The sequence below is a fragment of the Sarcophilus harrisii genome, chromosome 1, assembly GCF_902635505.1.
Source record: "Sarcophilus harrisii chromosome 1, mSarHar1.11, whole genome shotgun sequence".
NCBI lineage: Eukaryota > Metazoa > Chordata > Mammalia > Dasyuromorphia > Dasyuridae > Sarcophilus > Sarcophilus harrisii.
Window position 1 is genome coordinate 535,795,093 of NC_045426.1, and position 13,286 is coordinate 535,808,378.

The window sequence follows — 13,286 nt, forward strand, 5'->3', positions numbered from 1 at the left end:
ATATAATAAGATTTAACAACCACAGACACAAAGGTCTTGACCTTCCTGGAGGCTTTTATTTTTCTTTTTTAGAACAATGATTTCATCATTATGGTAACTCCCAAAGTAAAAACTCCTCCCAACAATGGATCTCATTAACTTGTCTGTAACTAATAGTCTTAGCAATTTTCCTGGAGACTTTAGAAGGTAGAGAAATTTGCAGTCATTCAGCTAGTGTGTTATCAGAGGCAAAGCTTGAGCCTAGTTGTTCATATCTCTAAAGAAAGATTTTTCTAAACATCCTCCATCTTATTTCCCCTGGCAGTGGTAAAAAAAGAAATGGGACTCATTGATGAAACATACTATCCACTTCCAACTAGAGAGATGATAACTTCAGAGGGTAGATTCAAGATTTTTTTTTTTTTTACTTGATTAATGTGAGGATTTGTTTTGCTTTATTCCATATGTTTGCAAATAGGGATTTTGTTATTCTTGCTTTCTCATGATTGGGGTCACAAGGCAGAAGCGAAATGAGAAAAGAAAGTAAGCTTTCATTAATTAAAAAAAAAAATGTAAATTTTTTTTTAAAAGGAAGAAAAGATTTTAAAAGTCCTAAAACTATAGGTTACCTGCATTCTTGTGGACTTGGCATGAAACTCAATTTGAAGATTATTATTTTCCTCCTTTCAATTATTTTACACAGATTTAACTAAAAATACCCAAGGAACAATTTATTCTACTGAAATGACCAGGTCTACTGCAGTTCTTAAGTACTTGAAGACCTTTGAAAAAGTTTTTTTTTTTTAAAAGAAAGAAAAGAATATATTTGTGAGTGAATATATCTATTGTGAGGATCATTTATCCTTAGTGATTTTTTTTTTTCCACTGAAAATTTATAGAGCCCATGAGCCTCCATTACAGTCTTCTATATTGTCTTATCATGACATGGAATTGACCCTGATTTTTTAAAGGTTATTTTAGATGAGTTCAAGTTTCAGGAAGCCCTCCCAAACTTGTGGCCTAACATTCTCTGAAAGTCAACCTAGCTTAGATCAAAGTGGCTCATACCTAAAAGACTAACTGCCAAATGATGGATATTTTGGCCACAACTTGTGAAATCGTATAGAGGTGAAGAAAGCATGCAATCAGTATTGGAGGGAAAGTAGACATATAGATGAAATCATAGGTCTTTTGAAGCATTGAAATGGAAGGACTTATCATATTAGGCAAGCATTTGCCATCACATATTAATACTAACACATTGATGCTCCCTGATACATTACCACCTAGGTAAACTCTAAATTACATGATTATTTATGTGATTAGTTCATGGTGGTTTTTCTTTCTTAATTATGTTGTCCCTTAAGACCTTCCTTGAACTAGTAATACTTCAAGTATCTGAATCTTCCTGTTGTAGGAGCTCCTTTAGCTAAAATTGATGACTATCTTTCTATAACTTAGTAGATAGAATTTGAGATTTGCTGTGGCCAGAGAATTCCTCACCCTGAACATTAGTGTGCCTCTCAATCTAGCTGAGCTTTTCCTCAGCAAACAAGTAGATAAGCTATTATTAGGCCCATTCTCAAAAATTTACCAGCTTGGTAGAACCTGGCAGAATTTTTCCTATGTTAGCATAGGAAATCCTGGGATTATTATTATTATTATTATTTTTCTGAGGCAAAAGGGACTAAGTGACTTGCCCAGAGTCACATTTCCTAGCTGGATAATGGATAAAGCTGACACTCTATCCACTGGGCCACATAGATACTAAAATATTGTTCTCCCCACTTTGCAGGGGGAAAAAATGAAGTTTAAGGAGGTTAAATATTTTGTCCATGGTGATATAGCTGTTAAGAATCAAAAACAGTACTTAAATCCAGATCTCTCTTGATTTCAAGTACAGGGCTCTTACTGCTTCACCCAGCCATCTCTGAGATTCAAGAATCACAAAAAAAATTTAAAGCAAGAGTGGCTTAGATATCAATCCGTCCACTCCACTCAGCATCAGTGGTTTTTTAAGCATTGATTATATAGTAGGTTCTGGGCCCTATAGTGATAGCTGATCCAAGGCCACATAGAATAATATAAGCAGAGTCTTTCCACAGTCAAACTGAAGTGAAATTCCAGAAAGTAGAATTCCAGAAAATATACAGAACACTGGGCCCAGCACTGGGAGCAATAAAGTATGATCCCTCCCTCATAGAACTTATAGTCTAACAAAGGGTGAAATACTTGTATAAATAGCTATAATATAAAGTAGATGATAAATTTATAGGAAGGTCACATCATTCAAAATCTGAGAAAGGATGCTTTCCAACTGAAGGGATCAAAGAAAACATGAAAGAAATGATATTTGAGTCAGATCCTGACAAATGGGCAAAATTACAACAGATGGGGATCTAGGTGAGAGGAGAGAAGATAAGTGTTTATTAAATACCCATTATATTCCAGGTACTGTTAAGTGCCTTACTAATATTATCTCATTTGCCATCACCACTAGGCTGAAGTAAAAAAACAAACAAACAAACAAATATAGAAAATAATATGATGAGACAGCTAAGTGGGGCAGTGGATAGAGCATCAGACCTGAAGTCAGGAGGACTTCTGATCTCAGACACTTAACCCTTCCTAGCTGTGTGACCCTGGGCAAGTCACTTAACCCCAGTTGCCTCAGTAAAATAAATAAATAAACATACACAAATGGAGAAATAAATAAAAATAATATGAGTTTGGGCTTGGGTAATATGAGTATAAAATTTAGAAGTAATTATTTTCTTTCTCCCCAAATTCTCTTTACTATGACTAGTAAAACTTGGCCTCAATTAAAACAATCCTGTTAATGAAGTATATAGTATAAATAAATATAGATATATTTATCTAAATTAAATAAAGCACAAGTAAACATTATAAAATTTTTAAATACATATATAAATGACCTGAGGGAAGAACGTGAATAGTTTTTTTTAATTATTATTACTTGGCTTTTAGACATAAAGAACAGTCCTCTGTTTTATTTATTTTATATCCCCACAAGTAAAATTTCAAGTTATTAGTCCAACAATGACTGACCAGTAAGACTGACCTCAACCCCTAATAAATATAGCAGCCTATTGCTTCATACTCACTTTCCTTTCTTTCTTATCTATACCATCCTTTTAAGTACAGTATCTAGGATAAGAACATAAAATATACCCTAAAGTTAACATGTACATAGTTGGGTTTTTTTTTTTTTTTTATCTACCCCTCCTAGGCAACAAAGATCCCTATGAAAACCAAGCAAAAAAATGGAAAAAAGAAAAAAGAGGGATTTGGGACAGTAAATCTCTTAGTACTGCCACCTGCATTTTGTCATGATGTGGCCCTTCAGGAATGTGGAATGAATAAATGGTTGTACAGTCTGCTGTTATATACCAGTGTTTGCCTGGTACTACTTATCTAAGTTATATGTTCTGTTATATGTTCTTCCTTTGTAATGTCTCCCTGGTTTTCCTCCTCTCTATCCAATCTACTATAATTCTGGTTCTTATCATTCCAGACTGGAACTATTGTAAAAGTCTCCTATATTGCCTTCCTTCCTCTAAGTCATTCTATATGCCATAGAAAGACAGATTTCCCTAAAAATATCATCTCACTGACTGTTTAAAAACTTTTTAATAATTCTTTTTTGTTTACAAGAAGCAATTCAAATTTGGCCTGGGGTAGAGTCCCCCACAAAAGGATGGTGACTTACTTCTGTATCTATGTCTCATATTAGTCCCCTATATAAATTCACTGCTACTTCACTATTCACTATTCACACTGTCCCCAGAACATTACTATTTATTCCATTTATCTCTTATCCTGGTACCTTTTCACACATCCATCCTTTAATTGTAGCATTTTCCTTCTCCTCTCTGCCCATCCATCAAGGTCTAGCTCAAGTACCATATCCCCCCGTGAAGCTTTTCCTAGCCATTCTGGGAAAATATTCAACCAGAATACATTCTTCCCCACCCTTTCTCCTTTTTTAAAGTAAATTCTTATTGTTATCTTTTGGGGTTTTTTTTTCCCCATCTGATGATTCCTTCAGCAGAATGTTGGTTCTTGATGCCATGGCTGCCATACCCTTATGATTTTCCTGACCCAGGGCCTCCAAAAAAATGGATGTTGGGCTTCAGTTTTCTTACTCAGAGACACCTGGGATCCTTTTGTCAGTCCTTCAGTAACAAGGTGATTACTTGGCTAAAATATGGGAGCCTTCCTTTGTCTAAATTTTTAGTAGGTGCTTAGGACACTGGTATGAATTATTCATCCCAGGTGTAACTTTCCTCTTCCTTGTTTCTGAGAAGTGATACACTCAAAAGAGTTTCAAAGTTAAATGTTAATTAACTAAATGAAGTGTTAAGCAGTGAAGGTAACTTAGCATTGTAGGGTAGTAATTGGTGAGAGGCGGAAAAAGGGATTTTTCTATGCATCACTCATAAGGAGGCTAACAATTCATATCTTTCTATGAATGGGAAAGGGAAGAAAAATTATTATAAAAGGGAAGTACTAACTCAGTTTGAGAAGTCTGTGCTCAGAGTTTAGATTTCAGCTGCAGCTGTCTTCTAGAAGCCTTTTAGTAGGCTTTTTCTTACAGACCTATGAAAATTGAGAGCTGGCCTTTTGAGAGAACTTGGAGTGAATAGGGATTTAGTGTTTGCATCAATGCTTATGATATGATAATGGTTGACTATGGTCAAGATAGTTACTTTGACTAAAGCTCAGATTCTTTATCTATATAATAGGAATTTTATTATCTGTCATAACTTCACTCACACATGCTGTTAATATCAAATATCCAGAGATCAAAATAAGCAGGTTATAAGGTTAGCTTGATATCATTTAGATTGAGTCCATTCAGAAGGAGAGGAATATCTTGTTTCTTATCCATGATTATGTTGGTCTGTACTATGGCTTGAGAGAATGGGTGTAGCACAATTATTGGAGATATCCTGAGCTAGAAACCAAAAGATACTGCAGTAATCCAGTACTTTAAGAAAAATTTTATGGACTAAAATAAGCATTTCTAAAATATAGTAATAAATAAATAAACAAGTTGGGGAATTTGCCTTAGATAGCAGAAGAAATAGAATGCCGGCCCTGGAAGTCAGGAAGAACTGAGTTCAAATTCAACTTCAAAAACAAAATTTTTAAATGACAATTATGTGGCATAGTGGATGGGGTGTTGGGCCTAAAGTTTAGAAAAACCCATCTTCCTGAGTTAACAGAAGTTAAGCAGAAGAGATTAAGAACAGGTGGCAAGACAACATCATTTTTATGGAAATGTTTTGCATAACCACATATGATTTCTTATTTGTGGGTGGGAATAAGGGAGAAAACCTAGAACTCAAAAATTTAAAAACAACAAATGCAAAAAATAGTTTTGTTTTAAATGTATATGGGGGAAAACATTAAATAAATAAATATATTTTAAAAGTTAGCTCTTTGAGGGGGGGAAGAAGAGGTGTTAAGAAGACACAAAAGAACTATTCAAGAAAGATTTTAACATCACTAATAATCATAATGATATAGTTATTGAGATTGAAGTCAAGTGGACCTTAGGAAATATTTCCAACAATAAAGTCAGTGGAGGTAATGGAAATCTAATTGAGCAATTTAAAACTCTAAATGATGATGCTGTTAAAGTGTTATGCCCAATATTCCAGCAAATTTGGAAAACTCAACAGTGGCTACTGAATTGGGGAAAAAAAATCAGTTTATATTCCAAATTCAAGAAAGGACAATGCCAAGAAATGGTCAAATTACTGAACAATTGAACTTATTTCAGCTCAACAATATGTGAACTAAGAATTATCAGAAGAACAAGTTGGTTTTCAAAGGGGCAGAGGAACTAGAGACCAAATTGCTAATATTTGCTAGATTATAGAGAAAGCAAGGGAGTTCCAGAAAAACACTTACTTCTGCTTTGTTGAAAATACTATAGTCTTTGACTTGTGGATCACAACAAAATGTAACAAGTCTCCGAGTACCAAATCATCTTATTAGTCTCCTCAAAAAAAAAAAAAAAAAAGTGTAATCAGGCCAGGAAGCAACAGTTAAAGCTACACATGGAACAAACAGTTGCTTGATTTAAGATTGGAAAAGGAATAAAACAAGATTACATATTATCACCTTTATTTAACTTATAGGCAGAGTAATAATGCAAAATAGCAGGCTGAGTGGATCAAAAGTCAGAATTAAGGTTGTAGGGAAAAATATCAACAAGCTCAAATAGGCAGATGACACCACTCTCAGTAGAAAGTGAAAAGAATTAAGAAGCCTCTTTTGATGAGAGTGAAAGAAGAGAGGGTAAAAGCTGTCTTGAAGCTTAACATTAAAAAAACAAACAACTAAGATCTTGTAAACTGGTCCCATCAATTCCTGACAAATAGAAGAAAAAGAAATGGAATCGATGTCAGATTCTCCTCTGTTCTTGTATTCAAAGATCACTGCAGACAGTGACTGTAGCCATGAAATTAAAAGATGCTTGCTCCTTGGGAGGAAAACTATGGCAAGTCTGGATAGCATCCTAAAAGTAAAGACATTACCTTGCCAACCCTATAGTCAACTCTATAATTCTTCCAGTAGCAATATGTGGCTGTGAGAGTAGGACTCTCAAGAAAGCTGAATGCTGCAGAATTGATGCTTTCAAATTGTGATGCTTAAGAAGACTTTTGAGAGTCCCTTTGTCAGCAAGGAAATCAAATCAGTACTTTTTAAAAATTTGTTTTTAATTTATGGAATAAAGCAAGCATTTCCATAATACAATGTAATAAAAGTGATTGCACATGAAACTGCAAATCTACTAAATACAACTTGCTATTCCTTTTAAAATATACAACAAATTTATTATGTAAATATTTGGCATATTCCTATAAGGGAGATAAATTGCATCTCAAGCTGTTATTTCTTGAAGATAATCTCTCAAGGTCAAACAGTTCCTTTTGCTCTACACCTATGCTCACCAACTAATTTTCTATCATTTATTTGTTTCCCAGTTAGACTTTTCTACAGGCTAGAAAAGAGAATAAATAAAATAATCAATGGGCCACAAAAGAAATCCTGTTACTTTGGCTGTTAATAGTCGAATTAAAATCTGATCAGTTGTCCCTTTGGTTTATAAATAAGACTCTTCAGAGTTCATTAATATAAACCAAATGCTAAGCACCTGAACATCTTTAAAACTGATATTACTAATAATTGCTCATGCTTAAAAGTTTATATGCAGAGTAATCCTATAAAGGTTCACAAAATTTTTAAATTTACAAAGACTATTCTTTAAAACAATCCTTTGAAGTAGGTGGTGTTAGAGGCAGCTAAATGGTACAATGGACAAAAACTCACTTTTAGAGTCAGGAAGACCTAAGTTCACAACCTACCTTTATTATCTGTGTAATCCTAGGAAAGTCACTTAAACTCTCTCAATCTTTTTCCTCATTTGTATAATAATATTGAGAATAGAAATCTTTGAAATATAATCTGATTAAAAATAACATTTATCTTATAGGGTTGTTGGGGGGTCAAATCAAATGAACTAATTATGGAAGGTTATTGGAAAAATGTAAAGAACTGTAAAATAATGTAAAAAGCTATATAAAACCATGGATCTCAAGTCTGAGGTCATCGAGTCCAATCCCTTCATTTTATTGATAAGAAAACTTTGACTGAGGGTGCCGGGCAGTAGCTGGCATGACATGCACTTGAACTCAAGTTTCATAGCCCTAAAGTCCACAGCCCTAAAGTCAGCATTCTAAACTCAATGCTACAGTTCCTTTTGCTCTACACCTATGCTCACCAACTAATTTTCTATCATTTATTTGTTTCCCAGTTAGACTTTTCTACAGGCTAGAAAAGAGAATAAATAAAATAATCAATGGGCCACAAAAGAAATCCTGTTACTTTGGCTGTTAATAGTCGAATTAAAATCTGCCTCCGAAAAAGTTACTGTTAACAAAAGTTGTTATTGTTCTCGTAGTAGATGAAAATACTAAGTTTCAAAGAGTTGGAATGAGTTTATATAGGATCATGGAGTACAATGATATTGGAAACAAGGACATAGATTTGAACAAATACACTTTCCATTAGACCAAAGCTTATTAAATTGTGGATTGTGACCCCGCATGGGGTCACATAACTGAATGTGAGGGTCACAAAATTATGATTTATTATCAGTAAATGTTTGATTTACATACTTATTTTATATAGCTATAAATCCAAGTCATGTAAAAATTCTTCATATATTTCAATGAAAACAACATATCAACAGATTGAATATAGAAGTAGTTAGGATAATATTTGTCTTCTATTAAGCTAAAAATTAAAGAGATTTTTTAAATCTCTTAAATAATGTCACTCTTTACTATTTTTATTTTGAAAAATACAATTATTTTTCATGAAAATAATTGTCAACATGTAATAGGTTTTCATTTTAATAAATTCATAAATAATTTAAATTTCTAACATTACAAATATTGATTAATATATAGTAATGCTGCTAGAGCCAAGTCTAACTGGCTTTTGGGAGCCCATTGTTAAATTTTCAGTGTGAACATTCATATAATAGAAATTTCTCTACAAATCAGGGCTTGGTTTATTGTTTTGTTGATTATGACAAGAAAATATTAATAATATAGTTTCAACTTAAAAGTGGGTGTGTGTGTGTATACATTACTCTCCAATCCCTACCTGGGTGTTAAACATTTACCAGCATCCTTATATTGCCCTATCAACATTGCTTGAGGTCTCTTCTGCACTACTACTGAGTTCAATCAAAGAAGTCATCACCAAACTGAAAACCTGCTTGGCTCAGACTAATAATAAAAATAAAAATGACTTGTAATAATAAACTTATAAAATGCTTTTAAGTCTGCAAAATATTTTACACTAATCTTCTCATTTGAATCTCACAATACACCTGAATATAACCTAAATAAACAAAAGTATTTTGGAGTCTTCAATAGTTTGTAAAAGTGTAAAGGGGCTCTAAGACCATTGAGTTAGAGCATAACTTTCTTCCTTCCCTTAAAATCCACTATTACTTTGTTGTAGCCATGTACTTCCAGTCATGATCTGAGAATAGTCTATATGGAGACAGGAAAAAAATATATTACCCTAAGAAATAATAATAATAATATGCTAACATTTATATAGATTTATAATTTTTTTTTATAAATATGATCTCATTTTATCCCCATAGGAACCCTAGAATGTAAATGTTATTGTTATCCCTGCTTTAGAGATAAAGAAACTGAAACAAATGGGGATTAAATCACTTGCCCAGGGTTATATATCTAATAAGTGGTGGAAGCAGAAGTCCAACTCCCTGCATCATCCCAGACATCATCCTACCTAGCACAATCCTTATGGGGGATAAGGAGGAGGGAGTTCTGTCAAAATAACATCTTGCATAGCATTTTAATCAATGCCTTTTGGTTTATTTTATATCAGAATTATTCTGTATATGCATCATTATAACTACAAATTCTCCTTCATTACAGTTGACCAGAAGTGACCAATAAAGCAGTGTGGCAGCTTAGGCAATGTACATTCTGCAGCTCTTTACAAAGACAAAGGAAGTTTTGCATCCTCTTTTTCCCAAACCAAGATTGTTTGTTACAATTAATCTAAGCTTAGCTACCTTTTAGTTATGTGTTCATTTACATTATTGTAGACACTATGAATATTATTCTCTTGGTTCTGCTTTCTGCACTCTGAATTAATTCTTAAGTTTCCCATGTTTGCCTGAATTACTCATAATCATCATTTAAGAGTGTAATGATATCTCCTTACACACACACACACACACACGCACACACACACACACACACACAAATTTGTTCATTCATTCTCTCAGCTAATGACTTCACGTGATTTCCAGTTTTTTGCTATCACACAAAAAAATGCATCTAAGAAAATATTGGCACTATATATCAGGAAGTTTTCTATAATTGATCTTTAGGATCAGACTTAATAGGAAAGTCTATTAGACTCAATAGGAAATTTCTGGGTTAAAAGTTATCAACAATTTTGTGAATTTTTTTTCAAATAATTCTATTTTTTTTTTTTATGAGAAGGATTGAAACAATTAACATTTCCACCGACAGTATGTTAGTATGCCTATCTTCCCACAAACTTTTCAACACTGACTTTTTTCTATTTTTTAATCAGTATTTACTAATTTGATGTGCATGAGATGAAACAAGTTATCTTATTACTGATTCCTAAAAGAATATTTCAGGGATACCCTTTGAAATATCTGTATTGAGAAAGATGCTTACTAAGATGTATGGAGCAGAAATCTTCATCACTTACCTATGTATCTAGGGAGAACAAAAGAGTCCTTTCCTTTTCAGGTAAGAGTTAGTTGACATCTAAATCATGCTTTTACCTTTAAGAAACTCTTGGAACATGGGAGATTACAAAGAACTGGCACCAATATAGTACAGAATGAGGATACAAACTTAATTATGTTAATATCTAAAAATAAGAAAGAAAGATAGCTAAAAATAGCATTATAGTTCAAAAGAAGGAATTTTGCAAAAACTATACTATAAACTACTGAGTAGATTAAGTATATTAAAACTGATTTCTCAGTGCTAAGACAACATTCTAGAAAAAAGAGAAATAAAATTGGTTGTATTTGAAGGAATTTATTTTAAGAAATTACATTTTCTAAACAAATGGGATATTCCTTAACATGTGAGCTGGTATTTTTAGAAAAAGATATTTATTGCTCAAAATTCAGCCTATTTTAACTCAAGCCCTTTTGTAAATTTGAGAAACTGCCTATTCTAAAGATCATTAACAAGCTCAGAATTAATTTGATAATTGAGAATTCAGTTTCAGGACAGAAGTTATTTTTAAGAAGAAGGAGACCCCAAACCCTTTTTCTTTTAAATCCAAATTTTTTATGCTATACTTGACTTTTGGGAATTATTACATTGAAACTGAAGGTATTTAGAAATAGTTTTAAAAGCTGATAGTTCATCTAGTTAGGTTATACCCTTGAACATGATCTTTAAAATGGACCAAGACAGAAACAGAGGATACTATTGTTTGTTTTTTGTTTGTTCATTTGTTTTTTTTTTTTTTTTTTTTTAAAAGAAGGAAGAGTCTTTTGGACTTTCAGGAGTCAAGATGATAGAGAAGACAGTAAGTTGCCATTACTCTTCTCATATTCACCTCCAAACAATCATAAAAGTACCCCAAAACAAATCCTGGAATACAGAACCAGTAAGAAGATGGGGTAACACAATCTTTTATCTTAAGAATCTTGGAAGATCAACAAGTCTCTTTCATGTAAAAGGGGAAAGCAGTTCAGGATAGGAAGGATTCCAGCAAGTCAGCAGAAAGCAGCAGCTTTCATACATGCCAGCCACTAGCAATAGGACCCTAGCTTAGCACCAGGTAATCTGTCAGATCTCTACAGCCTCCAGCAGAACCAGCCACCTCCTACCCCAATTCCACAGCATAGCACCAGACATATGAGGGTCCCTCATGGACCTCAGGGCAACATCAGTGTAGCACCAAGTAAATAAACTGGGCCTGCAGTCCCTGACACAAGAAACCCAAGACAGTACCCCTTCTATCCTGGGCTCAAATTTAAAAGAAAGGAAAAAATACAAAAAAGATGAGCAAAAAACAACAAAGAACCTGAATCTGACCATGAAAAGTTATCGTAGTGACATGGAAGATCAAGACACAAACTGAGAAAACAACAACAGCATCAAAATACCTATGAACAAAACCCCAAAGAAAAATGGGAAGTGTTCTCCAGTCTAGAAAAAAAAAAAAAAATCATGGAAAAGCTCAAAAAGGAACTTAAAAACTTAAAAAAAAAAGGAACTTAACAGAGGTGGGGGAAAAACGGGAAAAGAAATGAGAGAATTATGAAAAAAGCCCAACAATTTGAAAAAGGAAAACCATCTGCTTAAAAAAGTAAAATTGGCCAAATGGAAAAAAAATGTTAAAAGAAGAGATTCACTTAACTTCATGAACCCCTGTATAGCTCTAAGACTATTAGTTGTAGGGTGGATACTAATTTGCTTTAGTAAAATGTTAACCATACTAATAAAATCCTTTTTTTTTTTTAATGGAGGGAGAGAACATTAATAGTTGGGGACATAGAAAATTTTTAGGCATTTAATTGCTTTGAGAGAGGGAAGTGTGTAAATAAATTATAGATGAGTTCAGAAAAAATATAAGCATCTGCTTCCAATGAGTTTATTCTCCTCTTAAGAAAAATCAAACTCAGAAATAAGAAAAATCAGAGTACAGAAGTCAAAAAGGATACTTTGAACAAGAAATTTTAAATGCCTATTTTTACATTTAGAAATTATTTTATAAAAACTTCAGGTTTAACAAACTTAGGAATATATAGATACTGTGAATTAGGCCAACCTTAACCACAAAAGCTAAATCATTATTATATTGTACTCAAGTTAAGAATTAGAGTTAAAAGTATTCTGTCCCTCTCCCATCCTTAACCTTCTAACATACATATGTCAATCATTTTTATTTTTCCTCTTGCTCAAGCTCATGATATCCTTAGGGGGTGGAAAAAATATAAGATCGTTATGTGTTAGTTTTAACTCACCTCTCATCTTTTTATCAAACTTTTAAGTCATAAAGGCCATAAAGAATAACAGATATGGAAGAATCCAAATAGGTAAACCCTGGACTAAATTTTTTTAAGAGCAAGAAAAAAAATCTGATTGGATAAAACAATACTAGAGAAAGAGCATGTCACTGAAGAGTTCTAAGACCTGATTTTGAATCCTTGCTCTACCATTTACTATATGAATAATACTAAGCATAATTTATTCATTTGGGGACCTCATTTTCTATCTTTGGTAAAATGTGAGGACTAAAATATTGGCTTTGGCATATACTAAAAGTAGAATGATACAGAGTAGATTAGCATGGCCTCTGTATAAAGATGACACACAAATTTGTGAAGCATTTCATATTTTTAATTACAGCTGTGACTATAATAAAATAAATGAGCTCTCATAAAAAAAATTAATTGAAGATTGGATTAGATGTCTCCAAGTTTCCTTACAGGTCTAGATCTATGAAACCTAACTCTACTTGAAACCTCAAAAATCCTAATCCTGGCTAGATGAAGCCAGTGTTTCTTTTCTTTTAAAGTTTATCACTTTTCTAGTCTCCAGAAAGACGTATACATCTATAGTTAAGGACTTACTATACTAATCTCCTGGTATTATGAAGATAGAAATCAAAGTTTGCCAGAGATGAGCAGGATACTTTCAGAAAAACCTGGGAAA

General features: G+C 33.0%; 1 non-coding gene across 1 annotated transcript; it reads left to right on the plus strand.

Annotated features, from left to right (window-relative positions):
• Window positions 1–12,864: 12,864 nt before the first annotated feature.
• Window positions 12,865–12,972, plus strand: LOC111719094. Its single transcript, XR_002769383.1, has one exon. It is a non-coding gene; the product is annotated as a U6 spliceosomal RNA (small nuclear RNA).
• The last annotated feature ends 314 nt before the right edge of the window (window positions 12,973–13,286 follow it).